Source organism: Ambystoma mexicanum, chromosome 12 (assembly GCF_040938575.1).
Source record: "Ambystoma mexicanum isolate Mex_15411 chromosome 12, UKY_AmexF1_1, whole genome shotgun sequence".
Classification (NCBI taxonomy): Eukaryota; Metazoa; Chordata; class Amphibia; order Caudata; family Ambystomatidae; genus Ambystoma; species Ambystoma mexicanum.
Window position 1 is genome coordinate 582611176 of NC_090936.1, and position 22563 is coordinate 582633738.

The following is a 22563-nucleotide window of genomic DNA, read 5'->3' on the forward strand; positions in this document are numbered from 1 at the left end:
TGTTTGTGTTCCTAAGCTTGCCACAGTATTGGCATGGCGGCTGTAACTGTGGGTGCAAGGAGGCTTCCTTTCAGCAGGGTCCTACAGAATGATCATAGGATAGCGACACGCATGTGAAACCGGAACAGATCACATAGCTTCAATATGCATACCCAGTACAGGGATAGCTCTCATATTAAAGGTTTGGAGAATTTCTCTCCTGCCTTACTGGGCCTTCTTTATTAGTGAGATCTTTGATGAGGAATTCCTGCTCTACTCTTCAGTGGGAGTGCAGGAAGTGTCAGATGTTGTCACAACCTGGTGATCTGACAAATGGCATGGATGCGGTTTCAAGTGTGGTATTTTATTTTCCGGCACCTCAACAGCATCTGACAACCCTGGGTACTGGGTCTTGTTCTGGGCATTGTTACAGCACAATCGCCTCTGTGTTAACCCGCCTTCCTCTCCCTCACTCACTGGCCCTCATAGTTCAGATCTTTAATCCCCTCTTGTCCTAAGGCTCCTTCATTGGCAGCGATCCACGGTCCTGGTTGCTTAATCCCACTCTTCCCATAGAAAGGTCCTTGGAACAACTTGCAGCCTGGGCTCTGTCACAAGCCCTAGCTGTTCAATGGAGCCCCCACGGTGATGGAGATCTGCATGTCCTGCACTACTTAGGTCTCAGCACCACAGGGCCAGCAAGCCCTGGGTCTCGGAAGCATGGACTGACCCTTGTTATACTTGTCTGCGCTGCTGATGCTTTAGAAAGTTATAAAATGTCCCAGCTGGTTGCCCTCTCCCTCGACTGCAGCGTTCCTCATCAGCAGTCAGGCTCCGTAACGTTTCTCCAGCACAATATCCATTCCCTTAGGGTTAATGCCTTTCTCATGCGGTTCAGGCTGGTTCTCTTCTTTATGGCCTCGGTCTGCCCCTGAGCTTCGGTAGTCTGCTCAATATGCCCATATGAACGCCTCTGCAACAGCATTTGTTGCAGCCGGCCCCCCTCCTCATTCCTCCTCGCTCTCCTCCTGCATGCCCACTGCCGAACACAGAGAAACAGCCCTCATTAATACCGGCCTGCCGCCAGTCCACCACCACCTGATTTACCCACCTGTTCCCACTTACTCCTTTGCCTTTCTGCCCCACCCCCTCCCGATTCCGACATGCATCCTGTTTTATCAGCATTCAGCACGCTGCGCCCGTGGCGCTCGCTATGCTCCCCGTCTCTGGTATTTGTGTTCAGCTGCCCCTTTCATTAGTGACTCTGTCTTTCCTTCCACCCCCTTTTTTTTGTTACATACTGCATCCACCTCGCAGACCTAGCCCTGATGTTCGGAAATCTGGCACTGCCAGCAGTTTACTCGCCCGATTTACCGTCGTAAAGGAGAATGGTTGCAAGGCCAGAAACCACTGCAGAATGCAGGGATTTGTCTATTTATTCCTGGCCATCCAAACCAACAGCGCAAGATCTGTCGCCAAGTTTAATTTGCAGCCCAAGAGATGGTATCATAGAGATTCAATAGGCCACTTAACACAAAATACTCCTTCTCAATGATGGCATAGGCCTGCTCATGCGGCGACAGGTTCCGACTGATAAACCGGATAGGTCGCTCCAACTCATCATTGTTTTGGAACAGCACCGCGCCAACCCCTACTCCAGACGCATTCGTGTGCAGAAAAAAGGTGCGGAATAGCCATGACAATGCAGAATGACATGGTCAGCTATGGCCTTCTTCAGATTCTGGAATGCCTGTTGGGCTTCTTTCTGGTTCACTGTAGTTTTCGAAGACCTGCCCGCCTGGAGCCGATCGGTCAAAGGCGTGGCCAATGATGGAAAGTGTGGGATGAACCTTCTGTAGTATCCTACGAAACCCAGAAAAGCTCTAATTTGCCTGGCATTGGCAGGGTAGGGTAGTTTGACGATTGCTTCCAGCTTGTCTTGCTGAGGGTGAATGGTTCCCTGCACCACATACTATCCCAGACACTTGGTATGCGAGAATGTCACTGATTTCTTGTTTGGATTAATGTTGAGGCTGGCTTGCTGTAACTTCTCAAATAACGCCCTCAGATGTCATAGGTGGGATGCCCAGGATGCACGATATACAATAATGCCATCCAGGTAGGCCCCAGCATAACATTCATGTCCTTTTAATACTTTGTTGCAGAGGCATCTGCCAATACCACTCAAGAGATCAATGGTCATGAGGTACAACTCTTTCCCCAGTTTATCTAGGAGATCCTCAATCCGGGGCATTGGATACGCATCGTATTTTGATACCTCATTCAGTTTCATGAAGTCAATGCAGATAGATGCTTCCATCCGGCTTCGGCACCAATACAATCGGTGAGCACCATTTGTTGTGAGAGGGCTCTGTTACCTACATCTCCAGCATTGATTGTATTTCTTGGTTGACGGCTTGGATCCTGGCTTCTGGTATCCTATAGGGTCTGAATCTCACTGTGGTTCCAGGAACGGTGTTTATCCCATGATTGGCTTTCGTGGTCCGACCAGGTACTTAAGAAAAGATGTTCTGAAACTCCTGGAGGAGTTTATCCAATTCTTCTCTTTTCCCCTTGTCCAGGTCGGGATTGATGCATAGGGATTGATGCCCCAAGCTTGCCCCAGCCAAAATGGATCTTGAGGCAGTTGTAGTCTCCGTACTGATGGTTCCACCCACCTCTTTAGATTGACGTGGTAGGTTTGTACTGGGAATCTTTCATCTTCCTATCTGACTTTATAGGTGACTGGCCCTAGGACTTGATCTATTGTATACAGCGTGAGGAAGGCATGGTATCGCAAGTAGAAAATGATACAACATGAACAGTTTAGAAAACCCTTTATTTCTGGTAAAAGGGATGGAGAAGCTCCTATCTGGCCCCAAATCTAGGATGGGAGCTCGCTCTACCATCTAAAGAAAAAAGGAACACTGTTGTGTCATAAAATCATAATCAGTAACACTAATAAACCGAATGCCTGCCCTCACTCAATACAAAAATGTGCCCTCACTCAATACAAAAAATGTGTATAGGTAAATGTTCTTTTCAAAGGAAAATCAATGTGGTACAAAAATGTCAGAATGGCAAGTGTATGTATGGCTGTCTCCCCTTCCCCACGTTACATGGCACATGGGTTTGAGGTAGAACAGCGGCTCTTGGACACACTCTGTCTGGCAAACACTTTGGCAGCTTGTTCTGTCTTTCAATGCAAGCAATGTTCTCAATAGTTCAGCAATGGCTCCCCTCACTCGGGCTCAAGCCAACAAAGTCTTTTTCATCACTCACTTTCTCTGGGTTCCCGTCCCCTATGTTTTAGCTAGCACCATGTCAAGACTTCCTTCGGTCTGCCTTTTTACACATCAAAGTTCGTAGAACATTTCACCGAGACCTTAAAAGAATGGTTCGCCCAAACATTTTTATTGCAAAAAAAGATGGGCAATAATTAAAAAAATAGATTGCCCCCATGTGCTTCCTTTTGTACATTTTGAGCTTCATTTGCTAAAAATTTTACATAGGGACTTAAAAAAAACAAATCTATTTTTTTTATTATTGCCCATCTTTTTGTGCAATAAATTTTTTTGGGCGAACCATTCCATTACCGTGGGCTTTCATCCTTCGCCTGACCACTCAGTATCCTTATTCCTTTCATATATGTTGCTTTTCATTTTCATTACGTGTAGCTGTCAGCTTCTGACACAATTGTTGCAAGCACTCCACGACACAAACCGGGCTTTCATCCTCTCACTTGACTCCCCGGTTGCGAAGGTAGGCTTCTACTTTCGCGGCTTTTCAACTGGAGTCAAACTGTGACTCAATCTGCTGCTACCTCCCTCAACTCTGCCGTTCACCCGGTAGGACAGCTGTCAGCCTTGTGGCATGGTATACAAGAGTCTCTTTCCAACTGGGCTGGCTCTCGTAACCTTCTTGGCCTCTTGGAGTTCTTGCCTTCTGGCTAATAAGGGGCTTTCGCTTGCAGCGCCTCTCCCCCTGGTTCTCTGACCTCTCGCTCTCCTTCAGCAGGTCAGCCACCTCTCTGAACGAGCAGCTCCTTTGTGCCTTTTGCCTCGCTCATTAGATACAGTTCATACTTCCACAGATCTCTTCTCATCCGGGCCTCGGACCTGTCTTCCACTTTAGTTCAGTATTCACATTAGGCCTCCCTCAGCTGGGCTCAGGCATTGTTCTCAAGTTCACAGATCTCCCTCAGCCAAGTTTGGGCCTTTAGCTCAGTTTCTCAAAACAAATGGGGTTGGACTTCCAGTCCCAGAATGCATCTCTCTCTATTTTACTCCTACTTCGCTAACTCCCCCAAAACAGCGTTCTCGCGGTTTAGGGGCACAAGTGGATGTTTACGGTCTTGCCACCTGACAACTGACCCCCCCCACACCCTCCAGCCCTGGGCTGCCCTATTTCGCCCAGGGGAGGAGCTTTGATGTGCTGCCAGGCAACTCCAGTTGTCCCTGGGTTTGGTTTCCAGGAGGCACAGCTTCTACTCCACACTGCAGCCTCCCCTACACACTCCGGCTCAGTGTCTGGGCAGTTCTTCTTCCTCCGGGTCTTCCAGGTTCCTTCCAGCTCCACTCTCTCTCTGGCTTCTCTGCACCCTTCTGTATCCCCAGCTCGCCCTGTGTGTGTCTCAGTGCTCCACCTTTTATACTGGTGGGGAGGAGTAATAAGAGTCCGGTGTGTGCAATTGTCTAGCCCTGCCTACTCTGCCTGAACTTGTTAATGAGACCAGATTGAGACCGCCCGTAGGAACACATGGTGTATTGGTCCCTATGTGTAATCTCTTTCATTTTCGCATGCCTCTTCCCCGTCCCAGTGGTTTTGGGAAACGGCAGTGGGGAGGAATTATGGGAATTGTAGTTGTCGGGAAGGAATGTATCAAAATCACAGGGGTTCTTGTCAGGGTGGAGGGGGTGAATATAAAAGTTGGTTTATTTTCCTTTGTGTTTCTTTCTTGTTATAAAAGTATACTGGGGTTTAATGGGATTTGATTTTCCGTATCCCATAATGACTAAGGGGGTGTTGGGTACGGGATTATCTGAAAGGGGGGAATACTGCATCTGGCCCAGGGGCGTTCCTCCCATAATCTCCAAGGGTATCCCTTCCCTCGCTTGTCCACCTCCAGGGTTGGGATCCCAGAGCGAGGGCCCTTCCCTGGCCAGCTGCGTCAGGGATCCCAGGAACCAGCCTGTGAGAAACGCTCAAGTTTCTTACAACGGACCCTTCCACGCTGCCAACATCTTGTTTTCGGAAGTTGGGATGACCCCCAATATCTTTTCTCCTGCTTGGAAGCTCTGCATTTGGGTCCCTTTGTTATATAGTTTTTTTTTTTGTAGGCGTTGGGCTTGTTGCAAACTGGTGTGAACAATGACCTGAGGTTTCTCAATCCTTTCAGTTAATTTGTGAGAATAGTCCGTTACGGAAACCTCTTGCTGGGGTTGCTCCTCCCATTCCTCTTTCAGAATATCAAGTAGGGTGTTACTTGTCTGCCGAGACAGTTCAAAGGGGGCAAATCCAGTGGAGGACTGCGGGGTATTCCGAAGGGTCATGGGAATCCAGGTAAACAAACCTATCCCAATCCTCTCCTTTAGGCGTCGGGGTTTTCCTCTGCATCTGTTTGCTCTGATTCTACCTCTCCACAGACGATCAGTCTGTGGATGATATAGTGAGGTCTTTAGATGGTCTATGTGTTACATTTGGCACACCTGCTTTAGGATGGTTGACCTAATCCGTTATGATCTCCTTGGGAATCCCCACTCGCGCAATAAAAGGCATTGAGCAATAAAAAGGCATCTGTACATTATTTTTTTTTTTAACTTTTATTTTTGTTGACAGAGGCAAAAGGCATACACACACATCAGTGCAATAACCACAGATTCGTTGCATATACAGGTAAATACAGAGCATATAGGCAAAATTATGGTAACAGCGGTTGAATAATGACATATCACAGAGCACCAAGAAGCCGAACAGCAATAGGGACGTTAGGGGGATTCATCCACAGAGGAGGTGTCATTTAAGCTAATCAAGTAGCTGTTGAATGCAGTCCATATGTTTCGAGGACAAGAACGTACCGGGAGCATACCCAGAAACTCCTCCTCACAGTTTCGGGACCAGGTGAGTAAATTTAACCATTTCTGGAATGCAGGGGGGCTGGGGCTCTTCCAGCTTAGTAGGACACACTTTTTGGCTATGATACAGCTTACATTTAAGAATTTAATAATGTCTCCCGCTCCCCCAGCCTGCCACACTCCAAACAGAACCCTCAATGGATCAGGGTCTACCACAGTGTCAGTGATCTCAGACAGTGTCTCTATGACTTTACTCCAAAATGTGGCCAGTTCCGGGCAGCTCCAAAACATGTGCAAGTGGTCAGCGCCCTCCGCGCCGCAGCGAGGGCACAGCCGAGGATCGGAGCAAGCAAACCTAGACACTGTACCTGGAGTGTAATACAGCCTATTAAGCAGTTTATATTGTATGGTGCGATAGCGGAAGTTTAGGGACACCTTGCTAGTATGGGAACACATCTTCTCCCACTGTTGGTCAGTAAGTACCAGTTCCAACTCGGAGGCCCAGTCATCACGGGCCCTGGACGGAAGTGGAGAGGGCGAGGACAAGAGGAGCTTATATAATGAGGAAACCACTCCGCGGGCGCCACCCGAGTTGGCGATGTAAGCGATCGCAGGAGAGTCCAGGGGTTCGATGGGGAAGACAGGCCATAGATTTCGGAAGGCAGCGCGGAGTCTGTAGAACTGCAGGAGCTCCAGAACAGAACCCGTGTGCCCCGGCCTCCACGTCTGCGGTGTTATAAACTGTCCCTCTGGATAGAAATCGGTGAGGGCGCAGTATCCCAGGGCCTCCCAATGGCGCGCCAGGGCGGTGTCATGCGTGGGTTCCAGCGCGGGAAACCTCCAGGCGGGGAGCCATTTGTAGTACGGACATTGCTCGTCGCAAGTTTTGAATATCTGGCCCCAAGCCTGTACCATGGTCCGGACCGGATCAATGGGAGAGTCCGGCACATACTGCCGGTTGAGAATCAAGGACATGACATCAGTGCCTGCCGCTGCCAGAACCTCAAGTTTGACGTGGGGACGAGGTGGAGGCCCAGGGTACCAGTAAGATGCGAACTGCGCCTGTGAAGCAGTCCAATATCGCAGCAAGTCTGGGGCTGTGAAACCCCCCCTGTCGTAGGGTAGTGACATATCCGACCACTTTTTACGCACCGCGCCAGAGTGCCACAGGAATTGGGCAAACAATTCATGCAGATTCGTAAAATATTTCCTACCCGGCCAGACAGGAACATTACCAAATATGTACAACAACTTGGGTAGCAGGATCATTTTCACCAGCGAGAGTCTGCCGGCTAGTGATAGTGGAAGGGTACGCCAGCGCATGACTTTGGCCTCGGCTTGCTCGCTACTGCCTGGTAGTTGCCTGCTAGGTGCAAATCTCTGGTGAGGGACACCTGGACTCCCAAGTACTTAATCCCATTCGGGCACCAACGGAGCGGGTACTCGGTGGTGGGCTGTATCATGGAGCTAGTGAGGGGGAGGATCTCAGATTTTGTATAATTTATTGTGAACCCCGAGTATGTGCCTATGCGGGTGACGTCAGACCAGGTCCAAATGAACAGATGGGTCTCTAATAAAGAGTAGCACATCGTCCGCATAAAGCGAGATGATCTCAGGAGGAGTCCTTCAACCGCACTCCCCTCCGCGCATGCCGCTCCCTGACGTAGTCGGCCATCGGCTCGATTGCCAAGGCGAAGAGGATCGGGGAGAACGGGCAGCCTTGTCGGGTACCTCTAAAGAGAGGGAAGGGACCGGACGTCTGAGAGTTAACTCGCACCCTGGCCACCGGGGAAGTGTACAGTAACCTAATGTATGCTATCATATTGGGCCCCACCTCCATATTTTCCAAGACCAACCAGATGTATTTCCAAGACACCATGTCAAATGCCTTCTGGGCATCCAGTGTGACCGCAACCGCACTTGCCCCTTGGTCAATACGTGCCATGATGTTAAGCAGCCTCCTAATGTTGTGGGATGTTGATCTTCCGGGTACAAAGCCTTATTGATCCTCGTGGACCACGTACGACATGACCGGGAGGAAGCGGTTGGCAATCACTTTGGTGAAGATTTTGGTGTCCAAATTCATCAGTGAGAGGGGCCTATATGATCCACACTCGTCAGTGGGTTTACCGGGTTTGAGCAGGACCGTGATGGTGGCCTCGCGCAGCGAAGGGGGAAGAGTGCCCAACTGAAGTGACTTGTTCCAAACCTCAAGCAGCCTGGGAGCCAAGATGGCCACATGCTCCTGGTAAAACTCAGCTGTCAGCCTGTCGGGGCCAGGTGCTTTTCCTTTAGGGAATTTAGATATAGCCTCAACTATTTCATCCAGCAGGATGGGGGAATCCGATTGGTCCCTGGTAGCGGGGGAGACGATAGTCATGGGGATCTGCTCAAGGAGGTCGCGCATTTGGGACTCACTGTGCTCGGGGGGGGTTGTGTGTACAGCTCTGAGTAGAAGTCCGTAAAGACCTCCAGAATATGTTGGTCAGACCACCGTTCCGACCCCAGGCTGTCCTTGATACAAGTTATCTGGGTTTGGCCCCACTCACCCCTGGCCAACGTAACCAGTGTCCTGCCAGGTCTGTCCCCCTCTCCATATCTACGAGCCGCCTGTGGGCGACTGAAGTATTGGACTTCTCTGGTGGCTTGTTCGTTGAAAAATTGGAGTTCCTTGCTGATCTGGGATAGAGTCAGGGGGTTGACAGACGTAAGATGAGCACTCTCAAGTTCGTGTAATTTGGCTTCAGATCGGGCGAGGGCAGCCCTAATGGCCTTGAGGGTTCCCGCCTCCCTAGATATGGACATTCCCCTGATGAAGACTTTGAAAGCTTCCCATCGGACCCCTGTAGAGGTAGATTGAGGTGTATTAAGTTCAAAGTAGGACTGGATGTCGGACAATATATCAGCCTTAAATACTATGTCCTGTAAGGCCAAAGACTTGAAATGCCAAGAGTTAATTGTAGGGGCGGCCACGCCCAAATCTATAGAGAGCCGGATCGGTGAGTGGTCCGACAGGGTGCGCGCCAATATTTGAGTTTCCAACACCCTCCCCAGCAAGGAACTGGACAGGAAGAACATATCAATTCTGGAGGAGCTGTCATGTACCGAGGAATAATGGGTATATTCCCGCGTCTGCGGGTGCATTACCCGCCAGGGGTCCCGAATGTCAAGGGCAATGGTATGTGCAAGGAGCTTGCGCGCCGCATTGGAAAGGAGTCTGGGGGCCGAGCCAGTTCTGTCAAGTGTGGTATCTAAGATAAAGTTCATGTCCCCCCCTCAAATGATCTGCACCCCAACATATCCCAACAATATGGAAGCAATCCGGTCAATAAAGTCTGGAGAGTCCACGTTGGGGCCGTACGTATTAACCAGTAAATAGTCCATGTTCGCTATTGCGCAGTGTAGGATAATGTACCTTCCCTCTGGATCGATGTAGCTCTTGTGGAGTACAAACTTAAGTGACCTGTGGATCATTGTCAATACACCTCTGGCGCGGGTCGAATAAGCCGTGAAGTACCTGTGTGGGCCCCATGCAGGTGCGATGCACCTAGCTAGCGAGCCCCCACAGTGTGTTTCTTGCAATAATAATATCTTGCAACCATGTCTCTTGGCGTGGGCCATGATTTTGCGCGCCTTGGTGAAGTTACTTAGACCCCGGATATTCCAGGACATCACTGTTGTGGAAATTACGGGTGACTAAGGTACATCCCACAACCACCGTAGAAACTTACTCAGTGAATGAGGAGAGCTACCATGTGGGCGCCCTGATGTTGTGCGCTTCGCCAAACCGCCCCTGTCATTTGCAATATTGTTACCCAAAACCCCAACCATACCACCCCCCTCCCTCACTGCCCACCCACAACTTGCAGTGGAAATTGCCCCTCCCCCCCCCCGGATGCACGCGCCAACAACTAACCCGACCATCACCAGGAAGTAAGGGTCGGTGGGCGAAATCCAACAGGGATATGCCCTTTCCAGGGCCCAACTGGGGCCAACTAGCAGTAGCATCCAATAAAACATAAACATTGCAATTGCAGTGAGGTGCGCTGTTGCCGTGTGGACGGCCATTTAGACATTGCGTAAGACAGCATAAGCTGTCAAATAACAGGTTCCTGCGGAATACAGAGTTTTTGTTGGGTCCCAACGCTAGTCTCCAACACCCAAGCCGGTCCACGGCCCGTAAGTATATTAAGGGTACCCAGGCCACATGGTTGATGATAGAAAATTGCCATTGACCCATGCACATTGACGGATTACCAGACAGGTGAAGCAGTGACAGACTAAACTACATCTGGTCAGTCAGCGCCGGCAGGGTCAGGCGCCGGATTGTGGAGTGGTATGTGAGCCTCGATGAATTTTGCCGCTTCATCCGGGACAGTGAAAAAGTATAGTTTATCATTGTGAGTAATTTTGAGACGTGCCGGGAACAATATGGCATACGGGACATTGTGTTCTCTAAGCAGTTTCTTAACCCCAAGGAATTGGCGCCGCTCCTGCTGCACCGCAATTGAAAAGTCCGGGAAGATCCTGATGGTGTGGGACTCATGGCGCAAGTCTCCCTTCTCGCGGGCCAGCCGGAGGATAAGGTCTCTATCCCGATAGTTGAGAATCCTAGCGATGACATGCCTTGGGATATCCCCCGGCTTGGGGCGCGGAGACAGGGCCCTGTGCGTACGCTCGACAGTAAAGTACGGCGAGAGACTCGGGTTGCCCAGTAGATCCTTGAGTAGAGCTTCGACGGCGTCTTCCATGCGGCCCTTAAGTGCATTCTCAGGGACCCCAATTATACGCAGGTTTTCTCTACGGGAGCGCGATTCTAGGTCGTCACACTTGGCTCTCACGCTCTTCATATCGCGCGACAGGGAGGCAACGGTGTTCTGCAGCACGTGAATCTCGTCCTCGTTCGTGGATATCCTACTTTCGGCCTCGGTGATTCTGGCGCCTGCCTGGTCCACTCGGGTTTTAAGAGAAGCAACATTGGCGTTAATGTCGTCCAATTTTTTCGTGGAACGAGGTGAAGTTCTTGGCCATGGATTCCATAAGTGTGGTCAGATCATGGGGTTCTCGCCCCAGAGGGGGTGTCACTTTCCAGGTCCTCCCGCAAGGACAATGCGTGTCCCATCTTCTCCCTCGGGACGGATTTGGCAAATTTGTCCATGGTTCCTCTCCCAGAGACCCCCTTGGTTTTATTAGGCATTGTAGATAGAGACACAGAGATGGCAGATGGCCGCTGGAGTGGAGGGACCAGTCGCACCAGTGGCCCCCAGGCGACTCGGCTCCGCGTGGCAGAGCGTGCAGAAGCGGCAGGTAGAAAAGGCAGCCCAGGCCGATTATAGAAGCAGTAGGGCCGGGTAGGTTGCAGGAGAATAGGAAGCCAAGGCCGTGTAGACGCCGCTCGCCAGATGGCCCCGGTGGAATGTGTAGGCTCGGTGCCCGGCCGGGCCCGAGACACGGCGGCCCCCAGTAGCCCACGTAAGGTGCAGTCCGGGCCCCCTGTATGGGAAGCAGTGCAGCAGCCTGCGGCCAGAGATCCAGGCCTTCCGGGAATGCAGGCCGCTCAGATGACACGCAGGGTAGAGTGAGAGGGCCAGGACTCACAGGAGCAGGCAGACAAGTAGATGGGGGTCCGCCCGGTGCACCCCCCCGCTCCTCACCTCCTTAGTCTAGTAATGTGACCCACACAAGCTCAGGGTGACCAGGCTCCCGCCAGCCGCCTAGACGAGATGAGCGCTCCGGCGCTGTATGCACAGGGAGAAGAGGCAGGCGGGGTCCCAATCCGGTCGCCACGCCGGGACGAACGCTCCGGCACCGACTGTGAAGGAGGAGGCGAGCGCACGCGGGTCCCGGCAGCGGATGGTGTCCTTAGGGGGGCCGCCACGCCCGCGGCTGATGAAGGAGGGCAGGTAGCGGGAGCCAGGCGCCACGCGCCAACCGCCAGCAGGCCCAGAAGTCCCGTTCACAGGCTTCCCGGAACCGATTCGGGTCGGGATTGCAGCAAGATTACCAGAAGAGAAGGGGCAACAGCTCCACCAAAGATAAGGGCAGTGCAGGCAAAAGGAACCGCAGTTGATGACGGATTTCAGCCGAGCCACACGGAGCTCGAGAGCTAGGCAGCCATCTTGGGCTGCTCCACAGCGCCACCCCAGGCATCTGTACATTAGACTTGTTGGGTGGTGATGCTCTGCAGGGGAAAAACCTCCATGTGCCTGGTGCCATAGTCCACAATTACCAGAAAATATTTATGGCCTTGGCTAGGATAGTTGGGTCCAAGGGTCCCACAATATCCATTCCAATCTGGTGAAAGGGTTCCAGTATTAATTGCATGGTTTGTAGAAGTGCTTTTGGGATGTTAACTTTGTTCTTCTGACATTCGCCACGCTGTTGGCACAACCGAGTCGTCTGAACATACACCCCAGGCCAAAAAGAAACTGGCCTGGATTTTGTGGAGAAGATCCCAAATGTCCCCCTCCTGCCCCTCCCCTGCTTGTACATGGGTCACTTCTAGTAAGGTGGACCGGAATTTGGCGGGTACTAGAAATTGCCTAAGAGGCTCTTCCTCAGCTTGTGAAACCACCCGGTAGTACAACCCTTTAAGATGGGTAAAATAGGATCCTTGCCCTTTTGTCTCCTTTTCGGTCGTCACTCGTGCATTTCGTTCGTAGGGACGTGTCCAGCTCTTGTGCTAGGCAGAAACTGTCCCCCTGTTAATCTAGTTTCCAATCAACAGCGACGGGCATCGTGACTCTCTCATACCACTGCCTCTGCATTTGCTACCCGCCCCGGCCGTGCTTCTATAAGCTCTCCATGAAAGGGGGTGCTGTACAACCAACTCTTCGAAATGCCTAACATTATTCGACATAAAGGACACATCCGACCCTTCCAATAGAGGTTCAGGGAGCCCAGGTAGCACAGCTGCTCTGATTTTTAGCTGTTCCCCACCAGTTTGACCCTGGTATCTTTGGTAGGATAGGTTTTCACATCACCATGCACACAACGGATCAGAATCCTTCTCCCCGGCACATCATTTCACCTACCTGTTGGGCGTTGATGGTGGTTTGTAAGCTTCCAGAGACCACCAGGGCTCTTGTAGGTATTCCATTTACTTCAGCCTGGCAGGTGTCTGGATACTGCAGTCCTGGTGGGAGCCGAAGATCCTCTGTATATTTCCCATCCCGGGGTTCGTCCAACAACCCTATCTCCATTGGCGCCGCCTTACTCTTCTGACACATTTGGGCTATATGGCCCCATTCTCCACCCTCATAGCATTGCAGACTCCCCCGGTAGCAGCATATTGGACCAGCTTGGTGCTCCTCCATTGGGGTATGTTGTGTTAGACCCCCCTTTACGAGTCCAGGTTGGTTCGCTGCAGCAGAGGTAACTCCCAGGACTCTATTAGTCTGCCCATATGTTATCATTCGGCCCTGACCAACCTTCTGGTATGCTGAGGCGGTATTGACCGCTTCTGCCAGGCTAGGTCTTTGGATGGGAATCGGCAAAACCTTCATAAATTGTTCCAAGACAAATTGCTCTGCCATTTCGTTAGGGGTAGTGGTTTCAGTCTGGAGCCATTTGTCTGCTACTTCCTTTAACCAGTAGAACAATGAAGGGGTCTCATTTGGTAACTATTTTGTTTCCCGGACTGCATTCGGTAGGTTTACCGAGCCTTTCTAATGCTAATTTCTTCATATCCACATAATTTGTGTCCCCAGTGGGATTAGCTGCCTAGTAGGCGCTCTGCATCTCTCTGATCATCAAGAGGGCAATATAATGGCTCCATCGCTCTTGGGCTGCTGGGCATTCCTTGCCACTTGTTTGAAATGTACAAAGACATGAGCCAGGTCCTCCCCATGTACATATTTTTATACCACTGGGACAGGGACCTGTCCCTGCCTCCACCCATTAGCTGCATCCGACAGATGTGCCTGTTGCACCTGCAGGGCCTGCTGGGAAGTCTATCTGCCTGGCCCTGCTTGCTCTGTCTGTAGTGCCTGCTGCAGTTGTTGAACTTCCGTTAATGCTTTCAGGACGTCCTCCATGGCGTTTCTCTTCCAAACCCACCGCTGCCACCACTTGTCACAACCTGGTGATCTGACAAATGCTGTGGATGTGGTTTCACATGTGGTATTTTCCAGCACCGCAGCATGCCTCAGCCCTGGGTACCGGGTTCTGTTCTGGACGTTGTTACAGCACAATCACATCTGTGGTAATCCCTCTTCCTCAATCACTGGCCCTCATAGTTTGGATTTTTATTCCGCTCTTGTCCTGGGACTCTTGTGTTGGCCGCGGTCCTGGTTTCCTAATTCCAATCAACTCTTCCCATACAAAGCTCCTTGGAACAACTTGCAGCTTGGGCTGTCTGTTACATCCCCAGGTGTTCAATGAGCCCCCTGGTGGCAGCGATCTGCATCTCCTGCACTTCCTTGGTCTCGGCAGCACAGACTGGCCCTTGTTTTACTTGTCTGCACTGCTGACACTTCAGAAAGTAATCCAATGTCCCAGCTGGTTACCCTCTCCCTCGTTGGCGGTGTTTCACGTTTCTCACCAGCAGTCGGGCGCACCCCCTTTTTTATTTACACAAACACTTGGTCAAGGAAGAGGGGGACTAAGAGTAACCAGGCTAATACTCTCACTTCGTACTGGACATGTCCTGTTAACCGGGTCAGGCAAAGTCAGGCACCTTACCCTAAGTGCATACACTCGATACCAGTTTGCTCTCTTCACATGAATAAAAGGCAATACCTAAAAGACAAAGTCTGAGCAAGGCGGACCACGAGAAGGAGCAGAACTTCTGGGAAGAAGGCACACCTACTGGAGCAGAGCACGGACCAAGGGCCGAGAGCAGCGGGCCGAAAACTCTAAGGCTTCCCTACTAAAGGTAGTTGCCTCCAACAGACCACGAAAGACACGTGGAGAAGACCAGATCCAACAAGTGAAGATTGCATTGTGTTTCAAGGATGCCAGCGACCCTCCGGGGTGAATGGCAGAGTTGGGGAGGCGAGGCCAAGCATGTGGTACTAACCTTGGATTGAAAATTGGAAACCGCAAAACAAGAAAGACGCGCACACAGCCGGTAGTGGGGAAGCAACCTGAAAAAGCGGTATGTGTTAAAGTGAGTGAAGTAAAAAAATCATATCAACAGTGAAGGCTGCACGCGTGTTATGAGACGCAAAGAAAGGCAGACCTGTGAATGAACTTTAAAGTAAAATGCAGCTGCAAGATCAATGATACTAAGTAACAGAGTGGTCTGGTGAAAGGAAGTAGCCCATTCAAGAGTCTCTGTGAAAGGTACATTGGTTGATGCAAAAAGGCGAATTAACGGCAAGAGTGAAAGTAAAATAGTGAACGTAAGTCGCAGTGGTCCTGCGGTGGTCTGTAAGAAAACCACGCACATTTGAAAGACTTCGACATCCGAACCCGATTGAGGGAGACCCAAAGAATACTAAGCTTGGGGAAGGGAGCAACCCCATGCAACTTTGTGTTGAACTTAAGCGTGAGAGGTCTGAGCCCGGCAGAGGGGGACCTTTGTGAATGTGTTTTTTTTTTTTTGTTCCTTTCGCATACATTTCTCCTTTTTACACTTTAGTACAAGAGATCAGGCAGGCATTCGGTTTTGTTCGCATAGGGCATTTTGATTTGATGGACTTCACTAGGACTGTTTTGTTTATCGTTTGAACTCCCATCTTAGTTATAGGGCAAAATAGGAGTTTCTCTAACCCCAACATTTTCAATAAAGGCTTTACAAATGGTATCCATTGTGTATCAATACTTGCAATGCCATGCCTTCCCTGCACTGTGCTCCCTGTCTCTGGTATTTAAGTGTTCAGCAGCCCTGTTAATTAGTGATGCTGTCCCTCCCCCGCCTCCATTCCCCCCCTTTTTTATTTTACTGTATCACCTCAAAGATGTCAAACGTGGTCCGCTTTGGGGGAGGTGGGCTGGTGTTAAATGTGTCCAGAGAATATCCGGCCAGGATATGTTGCAAGTCCGATATTTATGCACTCACATGGGCAAAGCCTTGGATGCGAGTACTCTGGCTACTGTCAACATCAGAGCACTTAAAGAGCATAAAATGCCCCCTTGCCCTTTCAGTGGCTGGTTGCATGCTCGCAAAAAAAGGAAAAGGATTCGACTTGGGAAGCCTCCCGTCCCCTGCACACTTTTAAGTGTTTGGAACAAATCCAATACTGTTATTTTTATGTATACAAAAAGTATTTCACAATAATTAACAAAGGGATGTCAATAGACAAGAATGTACAGAAATATTTTTTATGTAACAAACAATATGATTCAATTCTTTCAAAATGACATTAACATGAAAACGCATCAATGGTATCAAAAGAGCACATCAAGTTTAGTGAGAGAAAGTGTGCAAATAAACAGGGTTTATATATGTGTGAAATCCAATTCACTTGGCGACGCGTTTCGAGGATAATTTCCTCTTCTTGAAATGGCCCAAATTGGATTCTTTAACAAAAAACAGAAGAATAGTCATTTAGTTACTTATAAATCTGGAAACTATTAATCAATTGCAACGAGTTAAGTAGATGTCCAATTTAAATGTGGTGTTCTCAGTTGCTTTAAATACTGCAGAATTTCCTTCATTGTTGAAATAGACATGTATATAGCTTACTCAAATATGGTAATTGGGTAAATGAAATACTTTTCCTGAACAATATAAAAGTATCGGCTGAGTACAAATCACGCTGAGGGGCTAGCAGCAGGGTCTTTCAATACAGATTAGAGGGACACGGGAAAAGAGGAGCCGTGCATAATAGAGAAAACAAGTGTGCTTGGAGGAGGATAGTGAAAGGTTAGAAGACACAGTCAAATGAAGAATTACCAGTGTAGAGTGATGGTTCCAGAGTCAACGTACTGAATACGATAAGTATTCCAAAAAAACGCGCACAGCGAGTTATATCTGAAAGAGATATGTAAAAATGGTTCGAGTGAAAAGATAGCAAATAGATAGCTATTGAGTAGTTCTGACGAGGTCCAAGAAAAATTAATAAATAAACGTACCAAAAGGTGGCGAAAACTTAGCATGGTGAAATAGGAGAGCGGTGACAAATATAACTTGAAATTACTTAAAAACCTTCTTTGAACTAGTGGTGTGCACCTATACTCAACCTTATTTTGGTTGCATGCTCAACAATTTTGGAACAGCTGTACAACCAAAGATCTTAAAGGATCATGCTTATTCCTCTAAGATGTATGCCTAGTGTCTCTCATGCACCCTGACTGTTATCACACAACCAGAACCAGAAAGCTTCAAATAGAGGGCTGCCCCACAGGGAAAGTGCTAGAGTTAACATCTGGGCTGCCAGTTATTCACGCTCTTGCTTATCAGCCCCATGCTACGGTTCACCTGGCACACCCTCTCAGTGGATCTTCAAATTTTGCTACTGCGAGTTGTACTCCCACACCAAACTCACTGTGAAATGGATATTCCTGTAGAATGATCATTGTTGCAACATTAAAGTACATTATTAGTTCAAACAAACGTGTCTAGATTAAGTTCTCACAAGTATTCACGATTGACAAAACAGTCACCAGGAGAGATGCTCCAGCAGCTCAAAGGTAACCCCACAGTTAGTCTGCCACAACGCCAAAGGCCAAGCAATGGTGGTCTCTTCCCCCCCCACCCCCTCCCTGTAGGACGGCGAATTTCAGATTACCTTCTGCCCTGGCGGTCAATATCCAAAAACAGTTGGTTCTCGTGGGCTTCGGGATTGGCTTCCTGTCACGTCTGTCCCATCCTTCCCTCTGCACTACAGTCCTCCACTTTGGCTGTGACTGAGTGCACTGTATTCGTGTCTAGGTTGTTCAGACAAAAAGGAGAACAAATCCGTTCTGTGTTTATGCTGTACCTGACCAATTTCAACCACTTTCTCCACAACAGGACATTAAGAGACTGACTCCCTACAACACAAAATGCCTTCCTCTAAATTAGTGACCTCATGTTTTTGACTGAACATGAGGAGCATGAGCACTTATCTACAGATGCTGATCCCTTCACTTCATTTCGAGAGATACCCAGTACTACTACAGGCCCTCCACGTTTGTACTCGTACCTATGGTGGACAGCGCCACATGTACCTGTACTTCAGCTAGACTTTTAGACCTCAGGATGTGCCCAGTTCACTCTTGACACTGTTGGGCCTTATGTTCTCACTGACCCTCTTGTTTCTATCTCTTCCTTAAGGGTTATGCTTCATCTGTTATATTTGGGACTGGTATAGAGAACATTCATTTAAACTATGCTCTTGCTGTTTGAAACCAGAGGACAGTAGTACTCCTCTCTGGTATCAGTTTTCTGGGTCTAATACCTTCCTGTTGTCTTTCACGCCTCTCAAGATGAGGCAAGCACAGATGCATTCGGCAGACAACTGAAACCAATCCACCCAAGCTCAAACCAGCTGTTTCAGCCTAAGAAGGGTTTGGAAGATCCTGTTATGTTTGCTAGTCTGCTTGCTGGTTTCCTCTTTGACAGAATGGAACCTGTTGTAGTATTGGATTACAGCTTTGCAGGAACCCTCAATCACTTGAGAGTTCACAACCTCTGGAGCAAGACCTCCGTCCTCCCAGCCACTGCCTTTCTAATTGCTGCTGGTTTAGACTAAAGACCTTGTTGAAGGCTGCTGATGCCTCTTATATTCTGTTACCTGAGATTCAGTATCGTGTACTTGCTGAAGACCTCTGTCCTGTGTAGCTCCTGGCCCAATTTGGGCCCGGCTTAGAACACCAGGGTGAAAGAGTTTATTAGGAGTGGTTTTTTCTAGTTTTTTTTAACAATATGATTTGCCTGAGTTGTCTCCATGGAATAGACTGCTCCATCAGGCCTCACTGAGGGACCGCCTAGAATGTTAGGGAAGGACTGTAGACAGGACGGGTGACTGAAGGAATGGACTGGGTGGGGTAGAATTTTCAAAAGCAAAAACTAATGATGGCGAGATAGAAAGGAGTCTGAGAAGGTTGAGGGGAGACGGCCAGGAGACCAGATAAAGGCTACAGGAGTGTGCGGGCATGGGTCTTGTGTCTGAGAAACAGGTCTCAGTCCACGTCCTTGCGGTAGACCAGGGGAAGACGTTTCTCTGTGCTTGAGCGCAGAGATTAACTGGACACGGTGCCCGGCATGAAAAGACTTCCCGGGAAGCAGCAGTGATAATGTGGCACCCAACACTGACATGGGGAACCCTTTTTGCAAACAACAACCCCTGGGGATGGGCCAGCCCTTCGAAGCACTAGTGCCAGGCCCACCTCTATCCACATCAAGGTACTGCGGTTGGGTGTGCCTCAAAACAAAAACTGAAAGTACAGTAATATCCTATTAAGTGTTTGAGACTAGAATGACTTCAACCTCTGTTTGGTCGACACTCGTAACTGTATGGGATGAGGTTGGTGTGGTGGGTGAATGGGGGGGTGGTAAGAGGGTGAACACCTCCCACCCCCAAAATTTAAAACAGAAATGTATTTCATGCAAGCTACAGGAGTCTACCAAATGTGTTTATGAATTTATTGGTTGTATGTTATGGGATATTGTTTTCAGGGGTAGTGCTGAACTAAGGCTAAGGCTTTAAGCGACTGGTATTTAAACTTTTTTATTCTGAGCTCTCCCATGCGGAAAAGGATATGTTTCCGCCCCCACTACTATAACTCCTTATATTTTAATCTATTTTATACTGTGAAATCAGATAAACCAGGGGAAATTACTATTCAGGGGAAAGGAAGAGAATTTTACCAACAGTGCATAATGTAGCGCAGGAGATTACGGATGGCCCTTGTTGCTTTGAGTATTCTTTCATGGAATATGCCAGGTATCAGATCAAAGTTTAGCAATGTCGACTGGCATAAGTTCTGTCCTCCTTTTTTAGAAGTTCATAGATTGTCATCAGATCATTGCATTGCAAGAGTACTGCGTGACATGAGCCCCAATGACAGTGTTATGCCAGCTTTATAATCCCTCCTATCAAAGGGGGGGGGGGACAAAGTGACGAACTGCTGATTTGAGTAAAGAATGACTAGAATGCCAAAATGTAATCCATTTGAACTGGTAGCCCGGAATTACAAATCAAGTCACAAGGTTGATTGTATTTAATGTCTGTGTATGACCACACCAATGTTGTATCCGCTGCCATCATACAATATCTACAAAAATGGTTTGATATAGTAATTGAGCAGATTAATCATGAAGGTGGTTGGCTATTACTAGCTGATTATAATGCACAATTTGAACCCTTGATTTTCCTACAAGATATCCTTGAAGAGGACGAAACCTGGGATATACCCAAACTTTGTACATCACCTCTATGGGTTCGACATTGGGAATGCCCTAAAGTTGGCAATTTTGTTTGCAGACAAGGGCTTGAGAGCTTGTAATGGCTGGGTGAGAGGAGCTATACCTGTGAATCCAGCCTTTAGGGCAGGCAATTCTTAGAGTAATATTGATTACTGTCTAGATAGATTTGATCCATTGGGGCCCGGTAAGAGCTACGGTTGTTGGGATTTAAAAGTGGCCATGATCCATTGTTAACACTGGACATTGATATTCAGTATTCTAACATCAAAGGAGTTGTTTCAGAGGCAACTACTTTCATTAATCGTAAATACAAATGGGATGGTGCCTTTTCAGAAGACAAGAATCTATCAGACTTTCCGTTGAAAACTAATGGAAGAAGGCATGAGTTGTATTGATGGTATCTCTATTAAGATAATGGTGCTATTAATGAGACTACGTACAAAATGACATTTTTCTTAAATTAAGGGAAAAAAGCAAAATGAATTATGAAAAAACATTAAATCAACTGGAGATGGTAAATCTGAAGCAATTCCGCTATTTAGATCAACCTTTAAGAATAAACGTGACTTAAGGAAGAGAGCTGTTACGATGCAAAAATTGGATGAACAACAAAAGGCAGGCAGTGAATTTAACCAAAACACACAAATAAACGTGACTTAAGAAAGAGAGCTGTTACGATGCAAAAATTGGATGAACAACAAAAGGCAGGCAGTGAATTTAACCAAAACACATTAGAGCTCTAATAGCTCTCTGGCACCTATAATGACAATCCCAAAACGTGTATGGTACGATTTATACAATGGATCTACGCCTAAGAAATCCTTGCAATCTGAGTTTATATTACTGCACACATTTCAGTGTAGGATCCTTTCATATCTTTACATTGAGCTCTCAGAAAGGCGAGACAGCGCCCGGCTAAGACAATCTACCAATTGACTTCTTTAAAAAGGAACCATGTATTTGGATGCCATTACAATTTTATTTTTTATTTTTTATTATATTCATTTGGATAACAAACCACCTCAGTCCTGGCAGAACGCTAAAATTGTCCCGATGTTCAAAAAGGGCAATGGTTATTATCCAGCGAAGTATTCCCCAGTCTCTTTACTAAATAGCCTTTGTAAAGTTTATGCGAAAATACTAGCAACTAGGTTAAACAATTGGGTAGTAGAGGGCAACATTCTTAATCACTCTGCTTCCGGAAAGGACATGCATTTAGATTAGTGTTAATCGTGATCTCCTTTGGAAGACTTTGATAAATCCAGAGATTAGCCTCACTTTATTAAAAGATATTTGGTCTCTTTACACGTGCAATGAAGCAACAGTGAGATGCCGGAAGACTGGTGAAAGGACTGAGCCATTCCCAGTTTTAAGAGGTGTACGTCAAGGGTGTGTAATGGTTTCTACCCTCTCTTCTTATAAATTACTTCTCCAACTCTTTGCTGGAAGTATTGCACCAACTATGGACAAGGTAAAAGTGAACATATATTTTTTTGCAGACCATGCTGTTAGTTTATCCACTTACCGAAAGGGGCTTAAAGTTTTTAATGAAATTGTGGACTTCTGCATGGTCAATGATGTAGTCATCAATGCCACAAAGACCAAAATAATGATTTGTAGTAGAAAACCAGTACCTCTGGCTGTCCTAGAACTACATGGCCTTAGAATGGAAAATGTTGAGCATTTGAACTTGTTTTAACAAAAGCTGAACTTGGTCATTCCATTGATTGAAGAGTGATTTATTCATGAGGAGGAGAGCCAGTGTCACATTAAGCTTCTCAAAGTATGGAACCCATATAGTAAAGCCTCCTATGACTGATTTTAGAGCATAGGTGTACACACTGCCATTTTGTATGGCGCTGATTATTAGGGGTTTTGTCCATTTTAGATTTCCTGAATATCGGGTGTTGGGTAAGAATTAGTGCAGTTCAACTGGTGTGGGACTACTCTGCTTTCATATTTGAAATATGAAAGAGCATGATTTATAATAATACATTTAAGCACGGATACAAAATCAATAAATCGATAAAGGTTTAGAGTGGTCTTACCTTTGCTAATGGCAAAAGCTATGCCGTGGGCCAGGGCCCAATTAACACCAGAGCTACATCCATGTTATGTACATTTTGTCAACAGTGAATTTTAGTTCCTTGTTTAAGGCCTCAAATCGCTTTTTAGTCGGTGACTTTCTCTCTGGGCATTTTCAGGGCCTCCACC

General features: G+C 48.0%; 1 protein-coding gene across 2 annotated transcripts in view; it reads left to right on the forward strand.

Moving 5' to 3' along the window:
- Nucleotides 1-22563, forward strand: part of NDUFS8 (NADH:ubiquinone oxidoreductase core subunit S8) — a 99306-nt gene that overhangs the window by 50829 nt on the left and 25914 nt on the right. The window lies entirely within an intron of this gene.